Raw genomic sequence first — 16,580 nt, 5'->3', positions numbered from 1 at the left:
GCTCAATTGTTCTACATTATCTAGAATCCGACCAGCATTGCCCAATTAAGTTTCCTTAATAAGTTTTTTTCCCATTTTTTTTCTATTTCTTCTTGATATACTGAATGTAAAAGAACAAAACAATCAGAATCATGTTTTAAAACCTATTGTGCCTTTGGACCCAATTCACAACACATTTGATTGGCCATTCTATGTCTCTATGATTCCCAAACAGCCAATGACTTCCACTCTAACAGACGGCAATAGACAGGTAACAAATTGGGTGTCAATTAGTTTAAATTTCTTCAAAAGGAAAAACAAATCGGTGTTAATTAAAGGGCGTGATGAAGATGTACCTGCAGGGATATGGAGACAATACATAATTGGTTGACTCAAGGTCACATCCTCACATATGTCAACACACGTTTATGTGTCTAACTATCAAACATGGTAAAATCAGTGTCGTTGGGACTGCAGCTAGTGCAAGCACTGGTGCCAAACTCCACCATGTAATTCTAGCTTACAAACTGCTTCTGTTTTTGTTTGACATAAATAACTGTCATTAAAATTGATGGACCATGACTTGGATTGATTTCTTGTTTCAATATCATCCCTTCGTAAAGTGCAGTAAGCAAAGAAAGTTTAATGTTGCTAGCTGTATTTATCACCAAATACATGTCCAATAATACGCGCACTGCTTAACAAATGTCGATAGATCTATTCCAAAAGTGATGCTGGCCTCTTATGACTTTACGAGTATATCATTTGGCAGATACAGCCAACATCGCTGGTGAAATGGTCACCGATCTTCGTGTAATGTACGCTCAAGTTGTACACAACATGCAGGACTCACATGCAATGCTAATGCACAGTTCGATAGATGGAATCTACAATGTCAATTCAATTTCAGCTTGACAATTTGCAAAAAATTTGAAAATTTCATTCATAAAGTAACTCAAAATTCATTTTATCTTTAATGTATTATCTAAATGTAATTCTATTTCAAAAGATGAATTTTTAAACTCTAATTTTTCTTCTTTCGACAACTAAACAGAGGCATGTCAACACACAAGCCGTACATCAATGAGGCAATGAGAATCTATCGATCATCATTTTAAGAAATACTACGCTAACCTTCTATCAAAGAAAAAAAAAGCTTTTCCACTTGTCATATGATGTTCTAAAGCTTCAACCTGGTAGAGTGGCAGTTAAGGGTTGTCAGATATTTATACTTTTCTATTACTGCATTCCTAACAGCCATTGACAAATTAAACTATACACACATTATGGCATATGTTTATAAAACTCAATAAAAACACATTAATACCATTTCATACAAAAACAAATTATCTTACAAACTTCAGATTTTGGATAAAACTGTACCCAAAGAAATTAAAAAATAGAGAAAATCAATCAAGAAAATGGAAACAAATTGATTTGTTCTAATTCAAAACAACGTTTCGAATCGCATGCCTATTTTTTTTTTATTTAAATATGTGTTCTTAGGACAGGTTCTGGAATTCCTCAGGAAGAATTAGACCATTATTCACCAAGAGTGATGCACGTAGCATACTATTACTGCAGCTGCAATTTAGCTGCAGCGCAAGTGCAGCATTTCTGCAATTCGTTTTCCATGGTAACTTGTTTCCAAAGAAACAAAAACTTTTGCCTGTTACATAAGACCTGTAAAACATGGAGTTACACAAATCATGACAAACTTGTCACATAAATTCAACTTTCAAGGAACAGAATTTGTACATAAGGGGAAGCGATGTATTAGTTCAAAAACCTAACTATGTGGAGAAACTGCACTCCCAATTTGCATACTGCAGTGACGTATTAAACGATGCTGTGTAAGGCGACCGGTACCAACAATGTAATCACATTTGTATTTAAATTTTCTTGGATGCATGAGCAAACACTAGCAGCAGCCATAGCAGCAAGGCCAAGACTTCACATTATATAACTTGAAATATATCTTTTCATAGCAAGTCAATGCTACCCTAGAAGGAAATGGATGTCTCCTCTATGGCAATCAGAAACTTTAAGTAAGGCAAATCAATTCCGTATAAAAAAATGTTAAATTACTGAGTAAAGACTTGGGAATATTTATATGAGAAGAACAAGTCATATGGCAACTGAGAGCTGCTTGATTTTTGAGTAGTACATATGCCTGTATGCCTAATATGTATGCATTACGTTGGAATTGTTAGTTAGAGAGACAAGGCATGCAAACTTGGCTAAATATTCCTCCCTCTTCTCATTTCTACTGCCATCCCCATTCTCTTAGTTTTTAATAAGGTATAACCACATCTATAAAATCTGTCATACCGTGGTCTCAATCACAGCTAAGTAGAAATAACATACAAAATATTCACCCCATAAAGATATGTAAATCAGCCGTGGAAATTATGTTTCTTTCTAACAAGGACATCTCACTTCATATCAAATTAGGAGGCTGCCTGGGAATTACATAACACAAACTTTGATGGTTGTAAAACAAAATTTTATTAGAAATTTTCCACTGAAAAATTCCAATCATTCTATGCATTATTCATTAATTTATTATTATTTCTATCTAAATTGTTCTCGTAAATATCAATGGGTTTCCTATCAAAATTAAATTTTTCACTGAAGAATTTCAATTATTCAATGTGTTTACTTCGATTCATTCTCCTTCAATCATAGCATTATGATACTAAATACTGGTCTTAAATAAAAATAATTAAAATATCATAAATCTTCTTCGCAATCTTCCAATATCTCTACATCATATATTTTGTGATCAATCAATTTTTGATTTATTTTACTGAACAATTGTACCTACTATTGGACTAAATAAACTGAAAAAATTGTATGGTCCAAATTTAACATAGCTTATTAACAATAATTACTTATCAGCACTTAGTGATGACGTATTGATAAGTTTATATTGACTGGAGATGTCATTACACCTTATTAGTAGGTCCTGGTGCTGATCAATAAACTATATACCCTAGCTGGTATACCATTTGGTTTTATTTATAATCACATTTTGTATTGTCATAAAGTACTTTAGTTCTTAGATCTGAAAAAAATGTCAACAAATTCCTGATTGTAAATTGAAAATTATATGTTCCTGATTGTAAATTACTTGAACCATAAAATCCACTTTTTTTCTTTGCCTATTCTATCACTGTTAATGTGTGATGAAGACATAGTATCAGATCTCCTGTATTCTGTCACTGTTAATTTGTGATGAAGACATGGTACCAGATCTTCTGTATTCTGTCACTGTTAATTTGTGATGAAGACATAGTATCAGATCTCCTGTATTCTGTCACTGTTAATTTGTGATGAAGACATGGTACCAGATCTTCTGTATTCTGTCACTGTTAATTTGTGATGAAGACATAGTATCAGATCTTCTGTATTCTGTCACTGTTAATTTGTGATGAAGACATAGTATCAGATCTTCTGTATTCTGTCACTGTTAATTTGTGATGAAGACATAGTATCAGATCTCCTGTATTCTGTCACTGTTAATTTGTGATGAAGACATAGTATCAGATCTCCTGTATTCTGTCACTGTTAATTTGTGATGAAGAACATAGTATCAGATCTTCTGTATTCTGTCACTGTTAATTTGTGATGAAGACATGGTATCAGATCTTCTGTATTCTGTCACTGTTAATTTGTGATGAAGACATGGTATCAGATCTCCTGTATTCTGTCACTGTTAATTTGTGATGAAGACATGGTACCAGATCTTCTGTATTCTGTCACTGTTAATTTGTGATGAAGACATGGTACCAGATCTTCTGTATTCTGTCACTGTTAATTTGTGATGAAGACATGTACTATGTCTTCTGTCACTGTTAATTTGTGATGAAGACATGGTACCAGATCTTCTGTATTCTGTCACTGTTAATTTGTGATGAAGACATGGTACCAGATCTTCTGTATTCTGTCACTGTTAATTTGTGATGAAGACATGGTACTAATGTCTGTATTCTGTCACTGTTAATTTGTGATGAAGACATGATCTTCTGTATTCTGTCACTGTTAATTTGTAATGAAGACATGGTACCTGATCTCCTGTATTCTGTCACTGTTAATTTGTGATGAAGACATGGTACCATGTCTTCTGTATTCTGTCACTGTTAATTTGTGATGAAGACATGGTACCAGATCTTCTGTATTCTGTCACTGTTAATTTGTGATGAAGACATGGTACCAGATCTTCTGTATTCTGTCACTGTTAATTTGTGATGAAGACATAGTACCAGATCTTCTGTATTCTGTCACTGTTAATTTGTGATGAAGACATGGTACTATGTCTTCTGTCACTGTTAATTTGTGATGAAGATATGGTACAAGATCTTCTGTATTCTGTCACTGTTAATTTGTGATGAAGACATGGTAGCAGATTCTGTGATGAAGACACAATACCTTCTGTAAGACCATCCTCAGCCTACAACACAAGGCTGATGTGCAACTATAATCCATCACAAAGGTCATCTCTAAAATGCAATTGTGTCATAAGGTTGGAAAAACAGCACATGCAATCAAGGTCGTTCTATTTCTGACAAAGGTCAATTCCCATTTGTGTTAGTATTAATTGGCGGTACTGGTTTATCGGAGCTCTCCAATCCAGCACTAAAGCGACAACTGCTATCCCATGCAAATGACGCCATGATTATGCCTTGGACCTGCTTCGCCCAATACCGACTCCTAATTCTACCAAAGACCACAGGCAAGCCGCCTCCAATTAAAACTCTTTATTTTACCAAAGACTATGGCCAAGACGATTCAGAAATAAAACCCTTACTGCATCAAAGACTAGGCACCAATTTAACTCTCACAAATTCCTAAGATAAGATGAAATTTCCACTTTAATTTGCAAAAATATATTTCTGAACTTACACATTTGATCGTTTTGAATTTATGAATTGACAATGAATTTCTTGTATTTAAGCCGCAGCCATGAAGTCTGGAAAGAGGCTATAGAAGATGATATATGCATTTAAGAAGACCAGAAAGAAGAACAACTGCAGCCTAGCCCAGAATTCTGTCATCCTAAAGCCTCCTAAATACTAACAACTAATAACAGTTTATCTTCCATGTTTTTTCTGAACACATGTTATGTATGATCATTTAACTGTTCAATAAATTTTAGAAAATATTAATGTAAAAAAAATTATTTTGGTGATAGCTGGTAAAATGCACAGTTCGAAGTGTAAATATCTATGCATTTATGCAACTTCAAAATGTTTTGAAGAATTAATACTAATTGTTGTGTAACAAGAAATATTTGTAGAAAATTGCAGAAAATTTTCCTTTCAATCCTTTTTGACTTTTAATCGTTATCATGAATAAATGATAGATGATTAGTAAAGAAATATTTGTTTTACTTGATGTATGAGAATTTTGTTTATGGGGTTAATGAATTGAAAACTTTAATCTTGAATGACGACTCCCCAAAATGCCCATTCACAAAGCCATTCTGTTGATAACTGTAACAAGTGAACTGTGAAAAGCTTTTGTGCGCGAATCATTTTTATATGAATTACGTCAATGAAATTCGACTTTTTCAACACCTGATACAAGATAAAGAATTGCTCTCCACAAAGAGATAGCCAATAATTTGGTCTGACTCTAACAATGCGATGCTTATTGAGATTGAAGTAAAATACTTCAACTAGCTTTCAATAAAAGATACAAAGAAATTAGAGAATTTTCAATACATATTAGATCGGTTTGAATCCCCTTGTGAGATACTAAAGCATAAAGCCACGCATTCAAGTCACTTCCTATTAACCTCTATATTTTCGCTAGCCGATCACAACATGTGACCTTCTAGTCGTGAATGCACTATTGATCTGGATGCGGCTTTGCAAAAATTAATTCCCATTTCTATATAAGCGGTCAAGTTGACCCCTAAGTCTTCGACCACTGTGACCTTTTATCATGTGATATTCTTATGATTTCAATTGAAGAACGTAAACCTGTAACAAAATCAGCAATGTACTACTAATCTTCTTCTGGACTTTAATTCACCGACACAAAAACATATAAATTGTCTGTGGTAAAGAAACAGATTCACTTATAATGGGTAGACTAAGAAGCCGTCAATTACATATAAAAGATTAAGATGAATCGGTAAAAGAACCTTCTACATTGGACTCCATTCTAATCCGCGCCATCTGGGCATATTACAAAGATACTCAAGAATAGATAGAAATGAAAATCTATATATAGTATACCTTAGGTCAATTTAATCCATTTGTGCCATAGGACAAAGTAAACAATAATTTTAATTATGTTTTCTTCATTATTGATGAAATAGCACATTTGAGGAGCAGAGCAATATACTAAAATATCTTTTTATTGACGATACTGATTAGAAAATTATGAAACTTGACAATTTCATAAATTGATTATCAATTTAAATTACTAAGAAATCTTTAAAGCATGTTAATGAAAGGAGTAAAATTTAAAACTGATCAAATAAAAGTATAACAGAAGATGTTATCAATGAAAAGAATAGGACATCAAATTTAAAATAAACATCTTGTAGCCTTGTTTTAAAACTTTTGACCACCTGACACTGATAAGATATAGGTGGAAAACATTTCTAGTGCTAATGTAGTCGAGATGTAATGCTTTAAATGTAGAAATATACCCATTTTAAGCTTCAATAGATCCCAATGGTTCTTTTATACCATTCCTGAATTCTATAATCCAATGGCTTTTAATTCTGACATTGATTAAGTGCTTTCATTTCATTTTTCAATTAATTTTTGATTATTTTCGGTCTACGCCGCATCAATGGCTATTGATAATGATTTGATGTATGATATTAACTTAATGATATATACAGGGTTTATAACAAGTAGTAAATGTACCATCAGTGTATATTGTAATCAGATGGGGACACGAGCCACGCAACACGTTTGAATTAATTTGACGACCTGTATATTCCCATTACCACGATGAGGGACTTATCAATTTGATATTTTTTACATGAATAATGCATTTCATTAGGTTTACTATTAACAAGTTTACGTTTCAATACTCTACAAATATATACATATACATATAACACATGCATATATTTCGTTAAGTAGACTCACTCCTGGTAATGAAAAATTCATTGATTTATTCCATTTTGCCATAGAAAACAAAATCTATGTTATTTGTTCCGGTAAGTGACCTAAGTATTGCAGAATCATTTGCAGAGAGTAAATAATTGCTTTTTGTAATATATCCTGCTATAAATTAAACATAAGCATATGTAATTATACTTTCTATTTCAAACATACAAATTATTTCTAGTAAAAATTTCCAAACATCTGTAGTATGTAGAATTTTTTTGGGTCAAAGTTTTAATGAAAAGTTAAACTTAAATATTCTATTTCACTAAAGTTAAGAAAATATTGTACTTTGTGAATGTAAAATATAGAAAACAGAAAAAAAATAGGAATAATAAATTGTACTTGGCGAGTTGAAACTTTGTAAAATTCTAAAGTGTTAACAAAATCAACTCTTTGGAAGCCCATATAGAATTGCAACAATGAAACGAAATGGAAAACTCGATAACAATCGAGAAATTCAATATTTCATTTATGTTTTTGTAATTATCGTGCAGGCTTCGAGCAGTATTCCTGTAACACAAGCTGTACAGTTTTTACGCCACGGTGCACCTTCCCACTCTTCTTCTCCCCTCATCCTTCCACAGCGATACGCAGCAATGGTACCAACTGGGTGTCATTGTGCACGGTGCAGCGAGATGCGCTATTGTTCCTAGCTAATGAACACTGCAATTTGCATGACTTAGGATTATGTCACAACGTACATCAGAATTGGTTCCTATACAAGGGGCCCTGCTAGAAGCCTATACGGCCGAATCACAACACCTCCCAATTTTACCATTCCGAGCGTTTCCCTACCAGAGCCATTCTCTTATTAAATTGCTTGGTCGCATGCAATCTGTTCTGGTGCTCTACCAAGTTTGTCTAGGCTGCTACATCAGGAACACGAGTTTAACAGAATGTCACAACCCAACACAATTTAAAAAGATAAAATTTGGAACAATGTTTTTGATTGGTTTAAGAGGGCAAAAAACGGGGGCAAAGAAGGTGTTAGATCTAAATTTGATATTTGGGTTTTAGTGTCCATGGTACCCTTAAGGCATGTAGAAACATGGCTAATATTGGATTTAGAAGCTATGAGTTTGTTTTTACTCCAGAGGAACTGTTGAGGGAAGAAAACTAATATGTATACTCTGTCACATCAAGGATTTGATTAAGGATCACGTTATATCAGGCGCGAGATTTTGTAGGCAGTCACCGATACTTATCATACCGGCCAAAATAACTGCTTCTTTCAATATTGTCACGAGGGACTACTTAGGCCAATATCGAATGGCTGAGAGGGCAAGCAACGGGTCAGCATTAAATTCGTGCCGAAGTGTGCTGGTATACTCCGAACGCCAATAATCGGTGGTAAGCATCGAGATGGCAGAAGAGTTTTCACCTTTGTCGTGTATCAATCATTACCATAACTGTCTGAGCTCTGGACGCTGCACAACAAATCACATTGAAGCATGGCATCGTTTCAACTCCGTGAAAATATCAACAAAGAATTACCTTCGAAATGGCAATAAACGTTTCTGAAAAACACCCAGGAGTCATTAAATTTTTAACATTACTATAAGCAAGATCAAGTTTACCAATTCATTTACATGCTAACGATAGTAAACAACAATGTCTTGAAAGCATAAAATGAACTTTGACTAACAGATGACTATCGAGTAATTAATTACTTTGAAATAATTATGTAGAAAAGCAGAATTAAGTTTTATTTCTCCTATATTGACTTGTTTATGTTTTCTGACAATTTTTTCTAATGATTTTTATCAAAGACAATTTACTGTATAGACGGTTATTTCTGTTAGAATGATCTTTTCGCGATATCGTGAGACATTGCCGGACATCACGAAAAAATGGTTAAATCACATACACACCGATAGTGAGATTCATGAAATTTATCAATGCTAAAATTCAATTTCCTCTTTTTTGGTTCAAATCTTGAAAATTTTAACCAGGGAAAAATACTAGTAACTGGTATTTTGTTGAGTATATCTCGAAAAATGAACTATGTTAAACAAGTTTTTTTCCTAGAAATCGTAACTTATCCAAGAGCAACTTCCTTATTTAGGCATGGTGCTAATTTATATCAATTAAAGATAAAATTATTCAGTAAAGTATGACACATACACCTAAAACAAATAGTTTGACAGTGGCCTAATAAAAGGATCATTATATTTATGTTTTCAGGTTTTCGAAAATAAATGATTTATGCAGTGTTCAATTCCCAACCTAAACAAACAACTACAGATGTCTGAAGGTTTTACTGAGAAACCATCTTACTGAGAAAGGTTTTTACCAAGGAAAACACCCCAACAGATGGTCAAGAGCAATTGTACTTTAAATAGCAGAGTTGTCTACCTTTGTTTAAAAACAACTTATAGTCTTTGAATGATATTTGGCACCCATTTTATTATTACCCCAGATAATCCATAATGGCATGTAACACGCAAACATTTTGCATGCCATTCACATCCAATAACTCTACATAAGACTTACATTTATTCCTAAGAGACGATATCTCGGACAGTTTTGGCAATGCACAAGAAATGACATCAAAAATTAATACTGCCCTGCAGCGAGTGCTTAGTCTTTGTAAAATTTGAGTCATAGAAGGTCGGTAATAAAGGGCGGATTATATTTTATCAATGATTTAAGCAGCAGGCATTCCTTATTACATCTCTACCATTTACTTCATCCAGTTTCTTATTTGAAATCTTTCAACTCTGTTTCTCATAATTACCCCATGTCACACATTTGAGTCCAAGAACGAACTACTGAATTTTTACCTTATATACTGTAAAGTCAGTAATATTTGTGGTGAAGATGATTCTGCGATTTTGAAGGACACTACCGCGGCCACACAGAGTAAATTTTTGAAATACAATATAAATTGATTAATGGCATCAGCTACCAATACACCTTAATTCAGACTGCAAAATTTTTATTATTTGAAATTTATTATTCTTGCTAATAGTTGAAATTAAAAAATTTTGCCCGCGAAAATAATCAGCTACACAGTATGTTAGGGGCTAGAGTTTGAATTAGAACTTCAATACCAATTTAAGCTCTTTCTATGGAGTCAAAACCTGGATATTCTTATTCCTGTTAAGAGTACAAGTGATGCGATAATTAACTACACATTTTGAACGAGTAAGAAATTATTGACAGTTAATATTGAACATTGTGCCTCTCCGCACACAATAGGTTACAGGTCGACTGAACTGCATTTTAATTTGCACTCTTAGCTAAGGATAACTATTATAGTATAATTTGCATCATATGCACCTCCTGCATTCTTTAATAAATGCAAGCACCTGCAGGATATAATATCCCGGGTTCCTTATTATAAGATCCTATCAATATTCCGTAATAAAGTACAATTTGGAATCACCCAGCATATACATGCTTAAAACATAGTTAGATGATTATGTTGTATGAAATAAACTATGAATGATATTCAATCATTTGAACTTATTTCCTATTCAATTATTTACAAAATGAAAGAAAATCTTCATTTGTTTTTTTGTTGTTTTATTTTTATATTTTTTTTTTTACTTGTTTGTATTATTTTTGCTATGCAATTTACCTAACACAATAAAATTACATTAAAGAATTCTTCATATTAAATATAAAATTGAAATTAAAATCTGATTTCACTTTTAACTAAATCATTTGTTTTAAAATTCTAACATCAATAATTCTGTTAAAATGAAAGCTTCCATTAACCTTTAGAGATATTTTTGATCAAATAAAAATCAAAACCTCAAAGAATTAATTACTAAATATAGGGAAAATATTCTAAAATGTAATATTCCATTTATAAATTTAAATATTTTAATTTTGATTGATTTTTTTCTGATATTTAACCTTTTCGATTTATTCTAATATAAACATCCTAGTAGATAAAATGCAATGAACAAATTTCTAGCTATGTATGAATAAAGACCATTTGCAATCTGAATCATGTTTCTGCTTCCCAATTAAAAACTGGCTGCTGTAACAAAGAAAAATCAATATTTCATAAACCCAGGCCTCATGAATATAGGGTATTAAATATCTAGAAGTAATCAATAAGTTTTCAGTGACAAAGTGTACCTGTTTTATCCAACATGTTGTTACATCTGCACAGGCTTACAGTCCTTATCTAGTGGGAGACCCTCCCATCTGCTATCCCGACCAGTGGCGTGTGATAATAGCTGTATTTAATGTTTTGAATGTACCTAGTATTGATAGTAGTGCCTTCGTACACACAATATCTATCAGGGATTTACAGAGGCCCAATCAAATCTCAGTTCAACATTAACGCTTGTGATAATAGCCTGTCCAAGATATTTATTCATTACAGTTCTCAGCTTGCTTCCGTTGGTTGGGTGGCTAGGTCAGGTCATTGGAAAGTCATAATAAGTTAGTTTCCATAGTCGAACACAACCTAGCGGGGTCAAGGAGCTAGATTGGATTTGTGTAAGAAAAGACGACCATCTGGACCAGAGATTTTGACTTGAGACGACACAACAGTAAAGAAACAAAGATATCAGACTTATCAAATCTGTCAAAGGGCGAAATCAACAATAGACGGCTCTCAGCAAATAGGGAGCTTGGGTACCCCACTCAACGTACCTAGTAAAGAAATCGTTAATTCATGCTCCACTGATTTATGCATGTGTAATTATTTGGCTGATGGGAAGTACACAATGCATTGATATAAATCAGACACTGGCCCAGCCCAGCTTAATATATAGACGTAGGCAGCATAAGCCAGCATCCCTGTATTGTTAAGAGCACCTGCTCATGATCAATAATAACATCACTGACCCTCTGACCGGCCTACCCCCAATAGTGGCCTGCCTAACTGCCCCAAATCACCCATCATTACAGGCAAGGCTACCCAGGGTATGTACATGCCACAATGCAATCTAACCGATTTCCATTCAAAACCCTTCCTTGGGTCACTGCATCCTCCGTTACACTGGCGCTTGACACCCACAACGGCAAGTCATAGAATCAAATTATTCTATAATAGTTGTAATCATTCTTCAACTTCAATTTTAATTTCTGGACATTTTTTTTTTATATTGCAAACTTGTGTAAATATTCCCTGTGAAGAAAACTACTTTTTGAGTAATTTACACTTTGCTATGATTACAAGCAGATTTCGTTCCGTACACAAGGGTTGTTTTTTCTATTAATCTTGAAAGTTTGCAAGCCTTTTTGGATTCCTGTTACTGAAAACTTGGATCTGTCTTGATCCTGAACATTGTCACAAGATTTTTTGTTTTGCTTTTTGTTTTTTAAAATCAGTTGAAAGGAATGCTTTTTAAAGGAAGAAAATAAAGATTTTAGCCCAACCTCTAGAGCATTTTAACATTCTATAATGTTACTTTTACACACTAATGAAAATAATGGCACCATTTCTAAAATAACTTGGAACTACATGTCTACTTTTCATTTTCATTCAATTTCCTTTTGGCATACTCTTCCTCAATATCTTACTTGCATAAAGTGGTTTGGTTAAAGAGTTACATGGTGACAATGATGTTGTCTTGGAAACAATATTCTACAATTGTCGAAATGATCAGTTGGATTTCTAGAAGAGAGCACTTAATTACACTTTGTATTAATTAAGATATTCAAAGAATGAATAGGGAGGTTTTTTCAACATCTTGACTTATTCAAATTTGGCAATGCATCCATTCATAATATTCTGAAAATAGCTTAACCAGATTTGTCCTCCCAATTATTTTCATTGCACCATTTTAGGTCTCTAATGGATAATTAATAAATCAATATTTAAGTTACTTTAAAAAGGGATTGTACATTTTGGACACAATTCTAGAGTAGTTTAGCATTCTATAATGTTACTTCTACACATTAAATAAAATAATGGCACCATATCTAACTAACTAGGAAGTACAAGGACAATTATACATTATAATGTAACTGTTTAACAGGTGCTTCCCGTACCTATGACGATACAATCAAAGATTTATGTACATTCGATAAACATTAAACCAAATCTTTTAAACTAAAATACACCAAAAACCGTGCCAAATTGGGTTTATGGAATTATGTTAATAATTTTCAAAATGGGGTTTTGATTTCATTTCCGTTTGTAGTACAATAAAATGATATTAATATCTTAATGGCTATTGACTTATTTTTATTTCTGATAAATTAATTACAAGTTTCTGAAAAATGAGGCAATAACTAGAGAAGGCCAATAAAACCTGATTTAGCAAGCAAAACCTTTGGGTGATCACAAACTAAAGCTCTCAGTATAGCTATCTCTATAAGGCTAATTCCATATCCTAATTACCAATTTACGTGTAAGGATAGCCCCGAATCGTCATATGACATAATCACTTATTTGCATATAAAGTATGTCGAAAGTATAAGAAAATACCCATGGTGATTGGAGGATAAATAAAAAACATATAGTACCCTTTCAGGACAAGTGCAAATTAAATCAAACGTCTCTATCTGTGAGCTTCATATTAAAGGTTAATTGAGTTTTAAAAAGCTTCTGGGTAAAGGCACTACCTATTCTTGTACAATAAAATCAAAAACAGCCATCCTTCTTTGAATATGTCAGTATAATTGGCAAGGTTAATTAATCATATTATCTAAAACAAATTTCTAACCTTATGTTAAAAGATAGATTTCAACAGAATTACACATTACAATTTAGTTTAATTATCACTTAAACAACTCAAAATTTTATTTTTGATGGAAATTTCAATGAAATCAATGAAATCATGTGATGGTCATTTGTATACCAACTCAAAACTGAATTGGATGTATTACATACATTGCTTCCATATATCTTAACAAGGACCTATGGTGACATCCTGCCTCTAGCCATCAAGGTGACCTTGGTGGAACAATAGCCAGATAAAAAAGGTTTTGTCTCCAAGTACTCCAGATTTTTTTACCAAGAAAATCTGTAAATTATTTTTGCTACTTTGAACACTCAACAGTCATTTTCTCATCATTTTAAGCTTAATATTGACCTTGAATGCATGACCTTCATAATTGGTTTGAAAAAGAAAATCAGAGACAGATGTCTAGAATAAATAAGTGAATTCTCGTAAAATTTGTCAAGAGTTTTAGACACCAAGCTAATTTTCCCACCAACATTTACTGATTCTTCAGCTTTGACCTTGACCTTGCACACATTTGCCATCAGCTTTTCACTTTTTTCAAGAAATAACTGTCTGAAAATTCTTTGCAGTTTTCTGAAGAGCATTATCAGATACAAGCAGATTAACATTACAAGTAAAGATTGTATTTGGTATACTGACCTCTAACATCTAAATAGATGGACCTGCTATAGGCCTAGACTAGAAGGACATTCAAAGGTTTTCATATAAGAGAATTTCAGAGGCATGCACCTATTTAATTGGTACAAATAATACATTTTTTCCATTGAAATATACATGTACAATGTATTCAATAGATATCGTTTTCTTCAATTAGAAAAAAAATTGATATAGGATTAGGAAAATACAGCTTAATTTCCATAGGGGAAATGGCCTTTAATCAGCCATAATATGGCCCCAAATACACCCAAAATAGTCACTGATCTTATATCAACCATTTAGAGGTTAAATTTTATATCCCAGACAAATTTTGAAGCTGTGACCTTGCCCTTTCATGTTTACCCATCATATTCTCCATATCATCTGAATGCCATCTGGACCAAGGAATTTTATTGGAGGATTTTTTATTGTTGGCGCTGTAGACAAGCCAACTGCAGACACAAGGGGCTGTCTCCTGGCCAAGATGATGTCATTCAAGCAAAATGTTTTACCCGAAAGCAGACGTAATATTGCACACCCAGTGTTTACCAAATGTATACCAAAAAGTACCCAGCCATGTTTTGTTTTTTAGCCAAATTGCAATTTTTATTTTATTTCAAGATGTACTCCTTATCAAACTCTATAGTCAAATCCTCCAAACTTACAATTTCTCAGTGCATTTATTTGTCAAGGTGCTTTTCAGCTTTAATCTTGACTTTTTGACATGTAAAACCAAACCATTGTATACATGCAGAAACGGACAGAGATCACATGCAATATTGAATACTATGAAATTATGTTAAAACCATGCAAATCATGCTTACAACAAATTCAATAAGAACTCAGAATTAACCAGAGTTTTGGAAAAATATTGCACAGAGATTACTCCACCCCTCTCCTTCCATTTTATTTTTACTTTAATCAAAATAACCTAAAAACAAAGTTATTTCCAAAAATAATCACAGGGCCAACACTCTACATCAACTTGATGGGTGTACTATTTATTTTCTGAAATATTCTTCTATTCAAAAGACAAGAGAAATGTTCCAAAGACAGAGAAATGTATTACCTTGGGAAGAATTAAACCAAGATGTTTCCATCTTGGACGAAAATCTAAAATAAGGTACCAATATTTTCTATATCTTGTAAGCACCTGATCATCATCTAGAACTTCATAAAAGGCATGTTTCATACAATTTTTGTTTGTTTGTTATGTTTTTCCCTCAATTTATTCCACTCCCCCTTCAATTTATTCCACATTTAAGATTAGATACCTATAAAGACGGAGAACAATGTGAATAGAATGTACCAAGCTACAACAATATTCATCATTAGTTCTGATTTCATGCAAGCATGCAGAATTTTTTTTTTTTTTTTTTTTTCTTCTATATAATTTTTAAAGATTAACATTTACCGTAAGGATAATTATATGAAGCATAGGGTACCAACCTGAAGTTAAGGCAGGGTCTTTCTCCTCAAAACTTTCTCCTGAAGACTCGTCCAATTTCTGGGTCTAATCTTCCTTGCTCTGCAAGAACACAGCAAACAAATAAATAGAAATATATTTCTGAAGAATATATTACACCAGCAATCTTTGGCTATTAACATATTTGAATAAATTGTTAATGCATTTGATTTGTTCATTATTATCTATACCCAAATTATATAAAAGGTGATTTGAATATATGCAAAAAAAAACCTTTTTTTATCTTGGAACATTAAGGATTAAAATGAAAATAGAGACCATCGTAAATTAAGCTGAACATTACAAAGATTACACAAATCACCATCCCTTTAATTGATAAAATTAGAGAAAACAATCAAATTTACTCAAGACAACAGTGTCATTGTCCTTACTTCAATGATTGCGAGATAAATCGTTCAAAATACAACAGTTTTCACTCAATGTATGTGCAGCATAAGTTGATAAATCTTTCAGAATATTGAGAAAAGGGACCATAGATCAGTTGTGTGTGGAGCGATTGGACAAGAAACATGTTAATAACCAAGTTTTGACAATCATGAGATAGCTGTTTCTTCTTCTTCATAACAGCAACTAACCAATCAGAAACCAGCTCGACTGGCACGATATCTACCGGCGTTTAAAAACTATTCAAATCAATATACTATGCCCACAGTTACAAAAGAAACAAAAAAGTAAGAAACAATATTT

The 16,580-nt window shown here is 32.9% G+C and overlaps 1 protein-coding gene across 2 annotated transcripts in view; it reads right to left on the bottom strand.

Moving 5' to 3' along the window:
• LOC138329419 (myoneurin-like) overlaps positions 1–16,580 on the bottom strand; it is a 68,759-nt gene that overhangs the window by 43,774 nt on the left and 8,405 nt on the right. Inside the window, exon 2 of one of the 2 annotated variants that reach the window (XM_069276408.1) lies at positions 15,857–15,935. The gene's annotated coding sequence lies outside the window, so the exon portion shown is untranslated. Of the gene's footprint in view, positions 1–15,856; positions 16,027–16,580 lie in introns of those variants that run through there. The other variant, XM_069276409.1, reaches the window with a different exon arrangement.

This window comes from Argopecten irradians, chromosome 8 (assembly GCF_041381155.1).
Source record: "Argopecten irradians isolate NY chromosome 8, Ai_NY, whole genome shotgun sequence".
NCBI classification, from domain to species: Eukaryota; Metazoa; Mollusca; class Bivalvia; order Pectinida; family Pectinidae; genus Argopecten; species Argopecten irradians.
The sequence above is the reverse complement of the archived record's forward strand: the minus strand, read 5'-3'. Positions and strand labels throughout refer to the sequence as shown.